Source organism: Cherax quadricarinatus, chromosome 24 (assembly GCF_038502225.1).
Source record: "Cherax quadricarinatus isolate ZL_2023a chromosome 24, ASM3850222v1, whole genome shotgun sequence".
NCBI lineage: Eukaryota > Metazoa > Arthropoda > Malacostraca > Decapoda > Parastacidae > Cherax > Cherax quadricarinatus.
The window spans coordinates 35,858,720-35,876,398 of NC_091315.1; the positions used below are offsets into that span (position 1 = coordinate 35,858,720).

The window sequence follows — 17,679 nt, forward strand, 5'->3', positions numbered from 1 at the left end:
TAAGCTAGGATAACCTAACATATTAAAACATTATGGCATCTTTCCAGATACCAGCCCTGCGGGACGCCACGTACAGCAGCCATAATAATGATAAATGTTTATTTCCTTGTAAAACTGTGTGGTTTATATATTTTAAAATATTGGTCACAGACCGGGCCGCGGGGGCGTTGACCCCCGAAACTCTCTCCAGGTAAACTCCAGGTAATGGTCTCTAGCATGCTTAGGCATTTCGGGCAGGCATAAATAGATAACACAGGTTAACAGATACCTACTTGCTGCTAGGGAGGCAGGAGCAACAGGTATAAGGAATGTATTAAGGTTGGTAGTATTGCTGACAATATGTTAGGACACAAGTGCAACTAATGTGACAGCTTGACAAAGCTCCTGGAGAGCGAAACGTTGCCACAATAAAATGTTACATTAGTTGCACATGTGTTCTTTTACCTAACAGGTATAAGGGGACACGCACAACGCGTCCACCCACCCCAAGATCTAGCCCGGGGTCTTTCGTTATTACCATTAATGCACATTTAACCTAGGATACCCCAAATAAGTCTACCCCGGCAATCGTACCCGGATCCCTTCGGCTGTAACCTGGAGTTTACCTGGAGAGAGTTTCGGGGGTCAACGCCCCCGCGGCCCGGTCTGTGACCAGGCCTCCTGGTGGATCAGCGCCTGATCAACCAGGCTGTTGCTGCTGGCTGCACGCAAACCAACGTACGAGCCACAGCCCGGCTGAGCTACATTAATGTCCGTACAAACCCTGTCCATGTCCAACAAATCCGTGAATGGTTACTCCCACATCACTAGCTCCATATATACACTTGTTGCAGCTGAGCCAGCTACGCCGCAGAGCTCCTGGGGATAAGACAACTAGAATAAAAATAGAAACATTTAAATAAGCTGCAGTAAAGGCGCGCGAAGCTACAAGAGGGAAAATACTTCGGGTCTGGGAGATATGAAAGTTAAAAACCCAGGAATGAATAATTGGAGATAGCCAAGCGGGGAATAAAGGAAGAGGGGACCTGTGAAAGAAAACGAGGGTACATGAAAGAAAACGGAGATCAAGATAGACTTGTGTAAACCACGCGCAGAAAATGAACACAACAAATGCCGTATATTTTTTTCGGTCGCACTGTATAGAGGCGAGGCGAAGTTTACAGCCGTGACGGAGGGGATGGCAGCGGACTTTAACTTTCCCAGTTTCCGCAAGACCAGGCAACCAATACTGCGGTAACAAGCCTGAAAAATAAAAAGTACGAATCATGAAATTATAATTATAATCATAACCAAGTATTAAATCCGTAAGTGTCATACAGACTAATCATGAAATTAAATAGTATCACTCAAAATATTATGTAAATATTAAATTTATGCCAATATACACTTGATGTAATTTCACCCTGAACGGTTTTAGCTAAACTATATCCAGATATGTTAATACAAACCAGAGTAAAATTGCACTTAAGATTTTGTTCGGTTTTTAACCCCGGAGGGTTAGCCACCCAGGATAACCCAAGAAAGGAAGTGCGTCATCGAGGACTGTCTTATTTCCACTGGGGTCCTCAATATTGTCCCCTATGATGTGACCCACACCAGGTACCTACTTGCTTGCTAGGTCTAGAACGGGACAACAGGTGTAAGGAAGCATGCCGAATGTTTCCGCCCTTTCCGGGGATCGAACCACGTCCAGTCAGCGTGTGAAGCGAGAGCGTTTCTTACCAGGCCACGGGCCACCGTAGACAGGTACCTCGCTGCACAGTTAATACCTGCGTGTGAGAGAGACGGACAGAGTGGGTACTGACTTGCAGATTTAGTAATCTGGAGAGTTTGTGCTGAGAAAATAACTTAAGATATTAATATCTGTAAAGACTTGTAAGAGACATCTAACTACGTTACGACGCATAATATATAATAACCTTTATTTCTACAAGTACATGATATAACTTATACAGACCATAGCTGACATCAATGACATACTACTATATAGAAAGCCCCTGGTTAGGCAGAGGATTTCAGGCAACCTAAGTTAATTTTGACCCCAGGATGCGATCCACACCAGTCGACTAACACCCAGGTACCTACTTGCTGCTAGATGAACAGGGACAGCAGGTGTCTTAAGGAAACGCCCTAATGTTTCTACCCGTACTGGGGATCGAACAACGGACCTAAATGTGTCAAATGTCGATGCTCAGTAATTGCTATTCAGGTTGCTCTTGCTAACACTGGTATTAACAGTAAAACTTTCATTTCTACTGCTACTGCTGGTATTGGTAACACCGTTGGCTCACATCTGAGGATCCAGCTTCGATCCCAGCAAAAGTGAAAAAAAATGAGCATGTTTCCTTATATCTGTTGGCCCCTGTTCACCTAACAGTAAGTAGGTACCCGGGTGTCAGCTGGCTGTTGTGGGTTGCATCGTAGAGAAGACAATCAAGGGACCCCAACAGATATAAGGCAGACATGGTGGCTTCCTTTGATTATTCTACGTTACAAACTCTCCAGGTTAATAATCCGAAAAATCCACAGATCCAATTCCCTAGATCAAGAGCCCCTCACCAGCATCAAGGAACCTCCCTTGAGGGATCTAATGTATAGAATCTTAGCGAAGCGAATTTGTGAAGTATAAAAACAAATTATATTTCCTGAAGTAGTATACAAAATTCAGTTCATAATAAAATATTGTTCAGCATAATGAAACCCACTAGTATGCATATATAAAAAGTTCACTTAATATGGTTTAAAGAAAGTTACGTACAGTAAAATTCAATATTTCTAAGTCCGTTAACGAGCCTTCTATAAGCGTAGTGTAAAATTCTAAATGAAATCTCAGAAAATTAAAGGCTGTGCACATTGAACATGTAAGGATTTTCAGCATGACATTTACATAATATAAAAAAAGGTACAAATGGAAGAAATTCAAAACCCATGAAATAAAATTTTATTCTCTTAAACATATGTGTGCGTATACCGAGTATTTTAAAAAATAAAAATAATAATAATAATAATAATAATAATAATAATAATAATAATAATAATAATAATAATAATAATACTTTATTTCTACAAGTACATGTACAAGGTATACAGTCCTAGCTGACATCGACATACTACTATATAGAAAGCCCCTCGTTATTACCTGGAGTTTACCTGGAGAGAGTTCCGGGGGTTAACGCCCCCGCGGCCCGGTCTGTGACCAGAGCATTTCGGGCAAATTAGGTCAATTTTGTCCCAGGATGCGACCCACACCAGTCGACTAACACCCAGGTACCTATTGTACTGCTAGGTGAATATGGACAGCAGGTGTCTTAAGGAAACACGTCCTAATGTTTCCACCCGTACCGGGATCAAACCCCGGACCTCACTGTGTGAGCTGAGTGCGCTACCAATCGAACTTAACGAGTGAATACATTCATGACTGATGGTGAACAGGTGGCATGAAGCCTTAATGACCCTCGTGTTTTAATCAGGACTGATAAAGCCACTAGCGGTGAAACTCCCCCCCCCAATAAATGTGTTGATTGTGCATTTGTCTCTTATTCCCACACTCTGCTGGTATTCACATACTTGTACTTGTACAAGGTGAGTCGAGGAGCAACAAGAGGAAGTGGACATTTCCCCGCGGCTGGCTGACAACTGAAGGTGAGTGGTTAATGGGGTTTAAAGGCTATCGACTACACGAGGGTCATTAAGGTACTACAGAACCTGTTCACCACCAGTCAAGAATAATTTAATTCCTAAAATAGGGATCAAAGTAAGCCCGCAACATCACGATAAATGAGACACATGTGTAAATGTTACACGTGTCTCATTTATCAACTTTTCGGTTTTCTAAACCATATATTCAAACTAGAAGAATCAAGATGACAACAGATTTCTCATGCTGCACCACTACCTTAAACAATGACTTAACAAGCAGTTTGCTAATTAAAACTACATCACATCCTACCAAATGAACGTACATCTGTACACAATAATAACAAGATACCCTTAATATAAAGTGGAGTCACATTATCTACCTGGAGGGTATTCCGGGGGTCAACGCCCCCAAGGCCCAGTCCTTGGCCAGGCCTCCCGGTGGACCAGGGACTGATTTACCGGGTACTGATTTTAAGTATCTGTCCAGCTTCCCATTGAAAGCAGCCAGGGGTCTATTGGTAATTTCCCTTTGCCGGGGGAGGGGAGGCTGTTGAACAGTCATGGGCCCCGGACACTTGCTGTTTTGTCTTATTGTATCAATGGCGCCTCTACTTTTCATTGGGGGTATATTGCACCGGTTGCCCAGCCTTTTGCTTTCGTGGGGAGTGATTTCTGAGTGCTGATTTGGAGAAGTTAGTGTACAGCAGTACAGTGGACCCCCGCATAACGATTACCTCCGAATGCGACCAATTATGTAAGTGTATTTATGTAAGTGCGTTTGTACGTGTATGTTTGGGGGTCTGAAATGGACTAATCTACTTCACAATATTCCTTATGGGAACAAATTCGGTCAGTACTGGCACCTGAACATACTTCTGGAGTGAAAAAATATCGTGTATTTCAGTCTAACGAGTACATATGATTGAAAAAAGATCAATGGTTTGGCATCCCTTGTTTTGAAGGTTCTCATTATCCAGCTTATCATTTTCCAAGCTGTTGTGATCCTTGAAGGTGAGATCCACTGACATTAACACTCCCAAGTCCTTCACACTACTTTTCCGCTCTATTGTGTGATTAGAGATTATAGTGTAGTCAGCCTCTCACTAAATATTATTATTCTATTTTCAAATGATAATAAGAATGTCCATATATGTTTATTATAATAAAAATGTTATATAAAGTACACAGTAAACATTGAGTTGAGGTGCTCCACTATGTTTCGGGAAAGTCTTGAATGGAAAATGTGTAATATTGATTGGTTTACGCGAGGGAGATAATTTTGTTTGTGCAAACTGGAAAAACAATTATTTTAGGTATTTTTTGTCTTCTGGGTTATACTTGGAGAATATTAAAAAATAACTCTTGGTTAACCACTGTAACCAACTTAATATAAACTAGCTCACCGTATCCCTATCTAACGTAACGAATCCAACCTAACCAAACCCAGCAACCTACTTAACAATCACTGTAAGTACCGTAACATCAAATGTATGATAATTATACTTACGTGTACCTGTGCTTAAATAAACTTAATAACTACTGTAAACATCTTTATATAACTTCAACAGCATGTGATAAACATCTACACTGAACATCTAGCTCCTGCACTTAACATACAACTCTTATACTTAAAATACAGCACCTACTCTAAACCTACAACTTAACACAGAGGACCTACACTTAACATAGAGGACCTACACTTAACATAGAGGACCTACACTTAACATCGAGGACCTACACTTAACATAGAGGACCTACATACACTTAACACAGAGGACCTACACTTAACACAGAGAACCTACACTTAACAGAGGGCCTACACTTAACATAGAGGACCTACACTTAACATAGAGGACCTACACTTAACATAGAGGACCTACACTTAACATAGAGGACCTACACTTAACACAGAGAACCTACACTTAACATAGAGGACCTACACTTAACATAGAGGACCTACACTTAACAGAGGACCTACACTTAACAGAGGACCTACACTTAACATAGAGGACCTACACTTAACATAGAGGACCTACACTTAACATAGAGGACCTACACTTAACAGAGGACCTACACTTAACATAGAGGACCTACACTTAACATAGAGGACCTACACTTAACATAGAGGACCTACACTTAACATAGAGGACCTACACTTAACATAGAGGACATAAACTTAACACAGAGGACCTACACTTAACATAGAGGACATAAACTTAACACAGAGGACCTACACTTAACATAGAGGACCTACACTTAACATAGAGGACCTACACTTAACATAGAGGACCTACACTTAATACACAGCTCTTACGCTGAATACCAAGCAACTACACTGAACATGCAGCGCCTACACTGAGCCTCCACCTCCCCCGGCTGCCAGCGTCACACTCACCTCGCTGGCCCAACACAAGCACAGTCAACATTCACAGTCATTAGAGCAGCTCAATGGTTCTGAAGAGACAAAGCGTTGCCGGTTCCTGGCCCAAACAAACACACAGTTTCCGCTAACATGCCTGGTTCCCCAGAGCACCTCGACCTTCCCCTCACCTCCCCAGCTATCCACCCCCTCTATCTTCCATCCCCCGTATCCCTTACCGATTCCTCGGGATAATCATCTTTCCTCTTACATTATTGGCCCGATTCTTCCAGGATATTTATGAGCAATTTCCAACCCCCCGCTTGCAATTTATTTTTTCGCTTAATCTGCCGCATTTCCAAATACCAAGTGCGATTATTTGGAGACAATTTTACACAAGTTTTGGATCATTACATTTGTCTTACATAGTAACACTCACATGCACACACACATTAATATATATATATATATATATATATATATATATATATATATATATATATATATATATATATATATATATATATATATATATATATATATATATATATATATGTCGTGCCGAATAGGCAGAACTTGCGATCTTGGCTTAAATAGCAACGTTCATCTTGCCATATAGGACAAGTGAAAATTTGTGTATGCAATAATTTCGCCAAAATCATTCTGAACCTAACGAAAAAAATATATTTCACTGTGTTTGTTTAGTATTAAATTACTGTAAACAAATCTAAAATATATTTAGTTGGGTTAGGCTAAAATAAATTGTTCTTTTTATAATAAGGTTAGGTAAGTTTTCTAAGATGCTTTTGGTGCAAAATTAAAATTTTTTACACTAACATTAATGAAAAAAATGTATCTTTAAACGTATAAGAGAAAATTTCAGAAAGGACCTAATTTTAAATGAGTTCTTGCTAATTGACCAGTTTTACATATTCGGCACGACATATATATATATATATATATATATATATATATATATATATATATATATATATATATATATATATATATATATATATATATATAGTTTTTGAGTTTATAAAATTTTTTTTTTGAGAAAATGTCCCTTACAATATACATTTTTTTCAGATGCTGTGCCGTCAGGAGCGACTTTCAGCCTCCGTTCCCCTTTTCCCTCCCTCGAGTTTCTGGGAATAAAGAAGTGAAACCGTGTGACAACCGACGAAGATTAATGACAACCTATTCCGGCCAAGTGCCGGAAGTAGGAGTCAGCGCCACAGTGAACGAAAACAACGAGCGAAGAACAATGGGAGGGAGAGAACGAGCAAGTCAAGAACAATTAAGAGGGAGAGAGAGAGAAAGAGAGGGAAAGGGAGAGAGGCTGACCCGGGAGCACTTGGTTTTGTCCCGCCTTCTTAATTGGCCAGCGGCGTAATGCACTGCGTTATTGTTATTGTTCTTATCATTATTACATAAATAATTATATTATTATTAATTAAAAATAATTCTCAGGTTATTATAAATAGGTCCATTTCAAATAGTTTCTTTAAATAAAATTTATAATACATTTTTGTCTCGTTCTATATATATATATATATATATATATATATATATATATATATATATATATATATATATATATATATATAATTATATATTACTGTCCCTGTTCATACATTAGTAGAATAGGTACCTGGGTGTTAGTCGATTGTGGGTTGCATCCTGGGGACAAAATTAGCTAATTTGCCAGAAATACTGTGCATGATAAATTAGACACATGTGCAACTCTTGGGTATCTTTATTGAGGAAACGTTTCGCCACACAGTGGCTTCATCAGTCCATACGTAGGAGAAACTTGAAGAACAGGAGGAGAATGAGGTAATCAGTCCCTCAACCTTGAGTCGATGTGGTCAGTCCATCAATCTTGAATAGAATACGGCATATGAGCGGAGAAGGAGCTTATAAACCGTATGGCAGGAGAGGTGTAGCAGTCATAGGTGGTGTCACATTTGTTCAATGTGGAAGTAGGTCGTGCCCAAGTTTCTCCTACGTATGGACTGATGAAGCCACTGTGTGGCGAAACGTTTGCTCAATAAAGATACCCAAGAGTTGCACATGTGTCTAATTTATGAACATGTCGGTTCTCTGAACCATTCATCTACAATACTCTGCATGACCAGGGGTTTGTTTATAGTAGTATGTCATTGATGTCAGTTAGGTGTGTATACCTCGTACAGGTACTTGTAGAAATTAAGATTATAATTAGGATCTGAATATCTTGTTGCATTACTTGATTCTTTTTAGAGTAAATTTGACAACTGAATAAGGTAGTCCAGATATTCTAGTTTTAAAATCTCAGAATTTTTTTTTTTTAATCATAGTCATGTAGAATCTTTAGTGGGAGGGAGGGAGGGAACGGAGGGAGGGACGGAGGGAGGGAGGGAGGGAACGGAGGGAGGGAGGGAACGGAGGGAGGGAACGGAGGGAGGGACGGAGGGAGGGAGGGAACGGAGGGAGGGAGGGAGGGAGGGAGGGAGGGAGGGAGGGAGGGAGGGAGGGAGGGAGGGAACGGAGGGAGGGAGGGAACGGAGGGAGGGACGGAGGGAGGGAGGGAACGGAGGGAGGGAGGGAACGGAGGGAGGGACGGAGGGAGGGAGGGAACGGAGGGAGGGAGGGAGGGAACGGAGGGAGGGACGGAGGGAGGGAGGGAGGGAACGGAGGGAGGGACGGAGGGAGGGAGGGAACGAAGGGAGGGACGGAGGGAGGGAGGGAACGGAGGGAGGGACGGAGGGAGGGAGGGAACGGAGGGAGGGAGGGAACAGAGGGAGAGACGGAGAGAGGGAGAGACGGAGAGAGGGAGAGGGAGAGAGGGAGGGAGGGAGGGAACGGAGGAAGGGAGGGAACGGAGGGAGAGACGGAGAGAGGGAGAGGGAGAGAGGGAGGGAGGGAGGGAGGGAGGGAACTGAGGGAGGGAGGGAACGGAGGGAGAGACGGAGAGAGGGAGAGGGAGGGAGGGAGGGAGGGAACGGAGGGAGGGAGGGAACGGAGGGAGGGAGGGAACGGAGGGAGGGAGGGAACGGAGGGAGGGAGGGAACGGAGGGAGGGGCGGAGGGAGGGAGGGAGGGAGGGAACGGAGGGAGAGACGGAGAGAGGGAGAGAGGGAGAGGGAGGGAGGGAGGGAACGGAGGGAGGGAGGGAACGGAGGGAGGGAGGGAACGGAGGGAGAGACGGAGACAGGGAGAGACGGAAAGAGGGAGAGGGAGAGGGAGGGAGGGAGGGAGGGAAGGAGGGAGGGAGGGGAGGGAGGGAGGGAGGGAGGGAACGGAAGGAGAGACGGAGAGAGGGAGAGACAGAGAGAGGGAGAGGGAGGGAGGGAGGGAGGGAGGGAGGGAGGGAGGGAGGGAGGGAGGGAAGGAGGGAGGGAGGGAACGGAGGGAGGGAGGGAACGGAGGGAGAGACGGAGACAGGGAGAGACGGAGACAGGGAGAGACGGAGACAGGGAGAGACGGAGGGAGGGAACGGAGGGAAGGGAGGGAAGGGAGGAAAGGGAGGGAAGGGAGGGAAGGGAGGGAGGGGAGGGGAAGGGAGGGAGGGGCGGGGAAGGGAGGGAGGGGAAGGGAGGGAGGGGAAGGGAGGGGAGGGAGGGAGGGAGGGAGGGACGGAGGGAGGGAGGGGAGGGAGGGAGAGACGGAGAGAGGGAGAGGGAGAGAGGGAGGGAGGGAACGGAGGGAAGGGAGGGAACGGAGGGAAGGGAGGGAAGGGAGGGGAGGGAGGGGAGGGGAAGGAAGGGAGGGAGGGAGGGGAGGGAGGGACGGAGAGAGGGGCTGAGGGAGGGAGGGAGGGGAGGGAGGGACGGAGAGAGGGGCGGAGGGAGGGAGGGAGACGGAGTAAAGGCTGAAATTCAAGGGTCACTGTATGGCAAATCTCTCACGTATAACATTAAATGTTCCCATAATTCGTATTCATACCTGGAGTTTACCTGGAGAGAGTTCCGGGGGTCAACGCCCCTGCGGCCCAGTCTGTGACCAGGCCTCCTGGTGGATCAGAGCCTGATCAACCAGGCTGTTGCTGCTGGCTGCACGCTAACCAACGTACGAGCCACAGCCCGGCTGGTCAGGAACCGACTTTAGGTGCTTGTCAAGTGCCAGCTTGAAGACTGCCAGGGGTCTGTTGGTAATCCCCCTTATGTATGCTGGGAGGCAGTTGAACAGTCTCGGGCCCCTGACACTTATTGTATGGTCTCTTAACGTGCTAGTGACACCCCTGCTTTTCATTGGGGGGATGGTGCATCGTCTGCCAAGTCTTTTGCTTTCGTAGTGAGTGATTTTCGTGTGCAAGTTCGGTATACTAGTCCCTCTAGGATTTTCCAGGTGTATATAATCATGTATCTCTCCCTCCTGCGTTCCAGGGAATACAGGTTCAGGAACCTCAAGCGCTCCCAGTAATTGAGGTGTTTTATCTCCGTTACGCGCGCCGTGAAGGTTCTCTGTACATTTTCTAGGTCAGCAATTTCACCTGCCTTGAAAGGTGCTGTTAGTGTGCAGCAATATTCCAGCCTAGATAGAACAAGTGACCTGAAGAGTGTCATCATGGGCTTGGCCTCCCTGGTTTTGAAGGTTCTCATTATCCATCCTGTCATTTTTCTAGCAGATGCGATTGATACAATGTTATGGTCCTTGAAGGTGAGATCCTCCGACATGATCACTCCCAGGTCTTTGACGTTGGTGTTTCGCTCTATTTTGTGGCCAGAATTTGTTTTGTACTCTGATGAAGATTTAATTTCCTCGTGCTTACCATATCTGAGTAATTGAAATTTCTCATCGTTGAACTTCATATTGTTTTCTGCAGCCCACTGAAAGATTTGGTTGATGTCCGCCTGGAGCCTTGCAGTGTCTGCAATGGAAGACACTGTCATAACTGACATTCGTGACCTTGCAGCTACTTCCCAGCTAGAGACACATCCCAAGGAATACATAAAGAATGTAAGTTTCACGAATCAACAAAGGAAAACTAATTAGACTAGAAGAGCAATTCGAAGGGGAGAAAAAAATCCTTCGGATTCTTAACATTTTTCCAACTGGGCCAACGGAGAAACGGCGTCCAGAACTAAATATTTAATAATCCGTTTGGGACCAGAGGGCAGAATAAGCTGAATGGAAACTACAGACCGATGCCTTATTTACGTGAAGTCAAAGTAAGCCCGTGGTCGCCTTTGTTGGGAACCTGGAGGCCCGTCTCTGAAAGAAACACACGCATCAATGGCGGCCGATCAGCTACCTATTTTCGAGCAGTGTCCTCGTTATTCCCTGATTTTTAACATTATGACAATCCCCCAGGCTTGAGGACTGATATCTGAGAAAACAGTAAAGACAACACTCCTGAATGTGATCCACTAAGCCCGACAAGGGCGAAAAAAGACGGTGGAAATCCGTCAAATCCCGCGAGGAAAGCAGCAGAAGGTAATGTCCGGCAACTTGTGTGTGTGTGCTACCCCTTGATGTATCGGTGAAGGAAGATCAAGTCATCTATACAGAGTCACCTTCAATTAGAATAAAGGCTTGGGGGTTCCGATCCTCTGGCTCTTTCATAGCCAAAGGGGAGCAGCGTCCATTAAAAGTATTTGATTCTCTTACCCATTCACTGGAGGATTAGGAAAGACAGCTTCACACTCTGCTTCCCGCCGGGACAGTTTCCATATTAGCCTAATGACAGGCCGACGACGCTCGCATCTGTCCAAAAAAAAAAAAAGATATACCTTTTTTTTTTCATTCCATATACAAAAATCTTTTATTATCAATTTAACGCCACACAAACACTGTAAAAGATTTTCTCTGCTAGATAACTCCCACAAAAAAGGTGCAATTTGCAAGCGCATAATATAACCTGGGAAAAAATAAAGGGTTAAATGATGGCAATTTCTAATAGAAAACAGTCGAAAAAATTCTACATAAAATTCCTGATGATATAGAAAAAAAATAGTTGCTCTGAAAAAAATCATTAGTTCACAGTGAAAAGAAAAATCTATTAGTTTTTTTTAATGTGCCTTTTCAAGTAGGTTTTTTTATTATATATATATATATATATATATATATATATATATATATATATATATATATATATATATATATATATATATATATATATATATATATATATATATAATATATATATATATATATACAAAAAGATATTGTATAAGTATTTTATAGTTCACGGGACATGGGAATGAGCAGAGACAGTGATAAAGGTGGGTTAATAATAATAATAATAATAATAATAATAATAATAATTTTACTATAAAAATGCTTATTCTGCAAAGTTACTTTTAAGAAGAAGAAGAACCTGGTCATTCACTACAGAAATATTTGCTGGAATATTCTCCCTCAAAAAACTCAAAACCCCTCAAAAAATTCCTGTATACTTATTCATTAACGCGTTTAATAAAACTTTTGAAAACTAGCATGTGATACGCCACTAAATTGTATTGCCATTACGGTCATTAGTTTAATAAATTCATGAATATTGCACAAAGAGCGCCATTAAGGTAATTCAGCGTTCATGTTTGAACGTTTGTTCGAAATGACAAATTGAACAAATAAAATATTCAGAATATTGTGAGCACATTTATCTATAATAATTTTTTTTATAATATTAATGAAATAATTATGAAAATAATTATATTAAGAATAATGATGGTAATACTATACAAATATATATATATATATATATATATATATATATATATATATATATATATATATATATATATATATATATATATATATATATATATATATATATATATATATATATAATGTCGTGCAGAATATTTAAAACTGGTTAATTAGCTAGAACTCATTTGAAATTAAATCCGTTCTAAAATTTTCTCTTATACATTTAAATATATATTTTTTTAATTTATGTTAATGTAAAAAATAATAATTTTGTACTAAAAGAACCTTAGAAAACTTACCTGACGTTATTATAATAAACGCAATTTAATTTAGCCTAATCCAGCTAAATATATTTTAGATAAGTGTACAATAATTTAATTATAAACAAACACAATGAAATTTATTTTTTTCGTTAGGTTCAGAATGATTTTTGCGAAATTATTGCATACACAAATTTCCGCTTGCCTTATTTGGCAAGTTTTACCTATTCGGCACGACATATATATATTTCCGAGATTCAAGTATTCTTTACTCTAGTTCGTGTATTCGACAGACTTTAATTAATCCCAATTACTCAACTTATTAGCTTTATATTATAAATTATAATTCTACAGTGGCGTAAAGAGATCCCTAAGGAGCTCTCTCTAACGAAGGAAACACAGATACAAACAGATGGGGGTGAACACAATGCCCTCATCCCCTTGCTGGAGAACAGAAGAAATAACAATGGCGGCTGTTTACATTTACATAGCTTGCTAAAACAAAAAACAGTGTAAACACTGCCTTCATACCGCACCCAGGAACAACCAATCTCTCTCCCTTCCTCTCCTCCCCTCTCTCTCTCTTGCTCTCGTTCTTCTCTTCTTACTAAATCAAACCTAATCCATACATAAAGAAACAAGATAAAACGTATCATCAGAGACCAGCTCTTAAAAATAAGAGAATAATCAGAGGAGAACAGCGGTGGGCCGCGGGAGATGAAGGAGGCTCTACTAACCTAACATTGTATGAAGCAACAATGAGAGAGAGAGAGAGAGAGAGAGAGAGAGAGAGAGAGAGAGAGAGAGAGAGAGAGAGAGAGAGAGAGAGAGAGAGAGAGAGAGAGAGAGAGAGAGAGATTTAAACTACCCCCAGGGTCCCAGCACACTGCCAGTTCTTCCTGCTGCTGTTTATTCTTTTCATTCCAACACGATACGGCAGGTTTTTCTTCTTTTGTCTCCTGGAGCTGCTGGAGGAGCCTTCAGAGGGTGACGCTACACAGAGTCCACAAGGGAGAGAAAAGGTGATCGTCGTCAATAATGTATGGTGATGATGAAGCTCTCATCTGTGGAAGCTGAGTACGTCTAGGCTAGTAGGTGTTGTTGCAGCAGGGACGGTAGGACGGCAGGGACGGTGGGATGGCAGGGACGGTGGGATGGCAGGGACGGTGGCATGGCAGGGACGGTAGGACGGCAGGGACGGTGGGATGGCAGGGACGGTGGGATGGCAGGGACGGTGGCATGGCAGGGACGGTAGGACGGCAGGGACGGTGGGATGGCAGGGACGGTGGGATGGCAGGGACGGTGGCATGGCAGGGACGGTGGCATGGCAGGGACGGTGGCATGGCAGGGACGGTGGCATGGCAGGGACGGTGGCATGGCAGGGACGGTGAGGCGGCAGGGACGGTGGGATGGCAGGGACGGTGGCATGGCAGGGACGGTGGCATGGCAGGGACGGTGGCATGGCAGGGACGGTGGCATGGCAGGGACGGTGGCATGGCAGGGACGGTGGCATGGCAGGGACGGTGAGGCGGCAGGGACGGTGGGATGGCAGGGACGGTGGGATGGCAGGGACGGTGGCATGGCAGGGACGGTGGCATGGCAGGGACGGTGGCATGGCAGGGACGGTGGCATGGCAGGGACGGTGGCATGGCAGGGACGGTGGGACGGCAGGGACGGTGAGGCGGCAGGGACGGTGGCATGGCAGGGACGGTGGGACGGCAGGGACGGTGGCATGGCTGGGACGGCAGGGACGGTGAGGCGGCAGGGACAGTGGGATGGCAGGGACGGTGGGACGGCAGGGACGGTGGCATGGCAGGGACGGTGGGACGGCAGGGACGGTGGGACGGCAGGGACGGTGGGATGGCAGGGACGGTGGGACGGCAGGGACGGTGGCATGGCAGGGACGGTGGGACGGCAGGGACGGTGAGGCGGCAGGGACGGTGAGGCGGCAGGGACGGTGGGACGGCAGGGACGGTGGGACGGCAGGGACGGTGGGACGGCAGGGACGGTGAGGCGGCAGGGACGGTGAGGCGGCAGGGACGGTGGAATGGCAGGGACGGTGGGATGACAGGGACGGTGGGACGGCAGGGACGGTGGGACGGCAGGGACGGTGGGACAGTAGGGACGGCGGGACGGCAGGGACGGTGGGACGACAGGGACGGTGGGACAGTAGGGACGGCAGGGACGGTGGGACGGCAGGGACGGTGAGGCGGCAGGGACGGTGAGATAGCAGGGACGGCGGGACGGCAGGGACGGTGGGACGACAGGGACGGTGGGATGGCAGGGACGGCGGGACGGCATGGACGGTGGGACGGCAGGGACGGTGGGATGACAGGGACGGTGGGATGGCAGGGACGGTGAGGCGGCAGGGACGGTGAGATGGCAGGGACGCCGGAACGGTGGGACGGCAGGGACGGTGGGATGGTAGGGACGGTGGGACGGTAGGGACGGCGGGACGGCAGGGACGGTGGGACGGCAGGGACGGTGGGGCGGCAGGGACGGTATGACGGCAGGGACGGTGAGGCGGCAGGGACGGTGAGACGGCAGGGACGGTGGGATGACAGGGACGGTGGGATGGCAGGGACGGTTATCGGCAGGGACGGTGAGATGGCAGGGACTGTGGGATGGCAGGGACGGTGGGACGGTAGGGACGGCGGGACGGCAGGGACGGTGAGACGGCAGGGACGGTGGGACGGCAGGGACGGTGGGATGGCAGGGACGGCGGGACGGCAGGGACCGTGGGACGGCAGGGACGGTGGGATGGCAGGGACGGTGGGATGGCAGGGACGGTGGGACGGCAGGGACGGTGGGACGGCAAGGACGGTAGGATGACTGGGGTAGTGGGACAGCAGGGACGGTAGGACACCAAGGTCCGTGGGATGGCAGGGACGGCAGGGTCCGTGGGAAGGCAGAAACATAAGGTTAATAAGAAAAGGGGGATTAGGGGCAGGGAAAGTTGAGGGAGGCAGTGGTATGAGGAAGTTAGAGGGAGAGGAAGTAGTAGGGAAGGTAGAGGAAGCGAGATATACTTTATTCTAATGATATGGAAGCGCAAAACCCGCAAGTTTCCACAACGTCTGGGAAGAGGAAAGACATCCAACTTAATAGAAAGTGAAGAGGACTTGCAGTTTCTTCCACTACGAGTCTCCAGCAGTAGCAAGTCCCTAGAAACGTGTGGGTGACCCTTTTGGGTTATCCTAGGTAATTTACACTATGATAATTGTACTTATGTGTACCTGTGCCTAAATTACCTGGAGACCTGGAGAGTTCCAGAGGTCAACGCCCCCGTGGCCCGGTCTGTGACCAGGCCTCCTGGTGGATTTACTTACTAAATAAGCCACCAGATCATGGGTTGTAATCCCAGTCTTTCGTATGAATTGTTGCATTTGTCATTTAAAATTTTTACAACTTATTGAGAGGAGCCCCAGTGGCAATAAGCCACTTTGACTTTTTCGGGTTATCCTAGGTAATTTACACATGTTAAACTATGTATGATAGTTGTACTTACGCGTAGATAAATAAATTTACTTAATCTACCTGGTGGAGTGGGACAGTACTCCTTATCTGGGTTAAGTCACAGTCGTGACTGCCACAAACTTCACCAGGGTAAAATAATTTACTGGTTAAGGTACTGCTCATCATCCTCTTCGTGTTTGGAGTTTATAAGGAAGCTGACAACTTACCCCGTATCCATTCCACCCTACTCATTACCCTCTGGCTTGATTTGGAAAAGTGCCGGATTGATAATCTGAGAACCACTCGATCACGGGTTCGAATCCATTACATGAAGATGGCTCAGGGTGTTTGGCTCGTAACTAAAACAATCTGGGTTAAATACCCAGGCAAGCTGAAAAATATGAGTAAGTCTGTTTACAACTGCTATCCTTGTTCTTTAAAGAGCGCACTGGCAATATTTTCGGTTTGCATCTGAGAGAATTTTGAATAAGACGGAACGTATGGACATATCTCCTAGCACCTACTGTCTCTCATACCTAGCAATAAATAGATACCCGGGAGTTAGTCGCATATTGGGGAAGGACCTAAACAGGTCCTCAAAATATATAAGCAGACTGCTTGATTTTTTTTTGCGTCATTCTGGGTTAATAATTATCCGGAGTTAATAATCCAAATAACGAGGAAATTTTCTTCCTTAACAAGCAGACCATAAATTAGGCAGACACTAAAAACAAGCTGGTCGACATCTCTCAGAACTAACAAACAGCGCATATGGAAGCTGCAGAAAGTAAACGAAACCATGACGCCAGCGCGTTTGTGTCTCCAAAACTCTTTTTAAGAGAGCTTGGGCACCATTGTCTTGCCTAAACGGCTCTCAGGCACGGCTATTATTCTCTTTGAAATTTCCCCAATATTTACTCTGAGCAAATGACAAAACACTTGGGCCGCTTTATCCCGAGACGCAGCCAATCCTGGGAGAAACCTCAGTGTTTGCCAACCTCCCTTTGTAGTAGGCACCCAGCACTTCCTTTAATCGCATACCACGCGTGTTCTGCGCTGCCTAGTACGTTAAGAGGGGAAATATGAAGCAAAGTCACCCCTGAAATGTTTAAGAAAACGATTTGTCGCAGAGAGTGAGGTAAACACTCAAGTATTTTAGAGGTAACTCAAATAACATTATGCCGCTGTGATGGCCAAGAGGTCCCCCCGGTTCCCTTGCCTGTAGGTGTTGCGGTGTTGACTCAGAGCGCTGCAGGTGGGGGGAACATCCTCCTTCGACATCGTCTCCACTTTGCCCTCCCTCCCTCCCTCTATCAGGCTACACGGCCAA

The 17,679-nt window shown here is 45.3% G+C and overlaps 1 long non-coding RNA gene across 1 annotated transcript in view; it reads right to left on the bottom strand.

Annotated features, from left to right (window-relative positions):
* Nucleotides 1-743: 743 nt before the first annotated feature.
* Nucleotides 744-17,679, bottom strand: part of LOC128690922 (uncharacterized) — a 162,355-nt gene continuing 145,419 nt past the window's right edge. Inside the window, exons 2-4 of the long non-coding RNA XR_011392392.1 lie at nt 11,593-11,688; nt 1,608-1,769; nt 744-1,242 (exon numbers count right to left, since the gene is read on the bottom strand). This is a non-coding gene — a long non-coding RNA (uncharacterized lncRNA). The remainder of the gene's footprint in view (nt 1,243-1,607; nt 1,770-11,592; nt 11,689-17,679) is intronic.